Source organism: Vulpes vulpes, chromosome 1 (genome assembly GCF_048418805.1).
Source record: "Vulpes vulpes isolate BD-2025 chromosome 1, VulVul3, whole genome shotgun sequence".
NCBI classification, from domain to species: domain Eukaryota; kingdom Metazoa; phylum Chordata; class Mammalia; order Carnivora; family Canidae; genus Vulpes; species Vulpes vulpes.
The window spans coordinates 61105372-61106302 of record NC_132780.1 but is presented as its reverse complement, the minus strand read 5'-3'; the positions used below and the strand labels follow the sequence as shown (position 1 = coordinate 61106302).

At 35.6% G+C, this 931-nt stretch overlaps 1 non-coding gene across 1 annotated transcript; it reads left to right on the top strand.

The window, feature by feature from the left end:
* The first annotated feature begins 604 nt into the window (after positions 1-604).
* LOC112922781 (U6 spliceosomal RNA) lies at positions 605-711 on the top strand. Its single transcript, XR_003235522.1, has one exon. It is a non-coding gene; the product is annotated as a U6 spliceosomal RNA (small nuclear RNA).
* The last annotated feature ends 220 nt before the right edge of the window (positions 712-931 follow it).

The following is a 931-nucleotide window of genomic DNA, read 5'->3' as shown; positions in this document are numbered from 1 at the left end:
GCAAATTACCCTCCATTATATGGGTGGGCCCCACACAATCAGTTGAAGGCATTAAGAAAAAGAATGCTCTACCCTGAAGGGAAGAGAATTCTGTCATAAAACTGTTTTGGGATTCAGTTTCAGCAACAACTCTTCCTGGGTTTCTAGTCTACTAGAAACCTGTCCAACCTTACAAATTTCAGACTTGCCAGCCTCCATAATCATGTGAACCAAATCCTTATAATCTCTGTCTCTCTCTCTCTCTCTCTCTCTCTCTCTCTCGTGTGTGTGTGTTTCCCTATGTGTATTTTTAAATAAATATACAGGTTATAGAGGTTATAACAGAGATCAAATGTGAAAAAACACAAAATTGCTAATTAGTCAATGTCAAGTAAAAGGGCATCCTATCTTCATTTTGGAATTAATACACTTGTCATAGACATATGTTTAGATGTTCTTTATGAGTCCTGCTACTGTTTATTGTATCTAAGTTTATTTCACCTTTTCTATTACAATTATGAACAATGAGTTAAAATTTAAAAAGGCTGACCCCAGAAAGTTCAAACTGAAAAACACATGCACATGAACTGAAAGCAATAAACTTTTTTTGAAAATTACTTACTGGGTGCTCACTTCAGCAGTGCATATACTAAAACTGGAACAATACAAAGAACATTAGCATGGTCCCTGTGCAAAGATAACACAAAAATTACTTAGTAGATGTCTTCTTATACTGGGCACTGTGGTAAGCTTGAGTAATCTAAAACTTACGGAAACATGGCTCCTATATATAGTAAGTCAGATTTCCAAACATAGCAGTAAAAATACCTGTTAACCTTCATGTGCTTTTACTGTGTAATTTTGATATTCCTGCTATTTCTCCCAATAGCAGGGAGGCAGAGTTTGCTTCCTTCTCTTGAATCTAGATGACCTTTTACCTCAACAAATATAG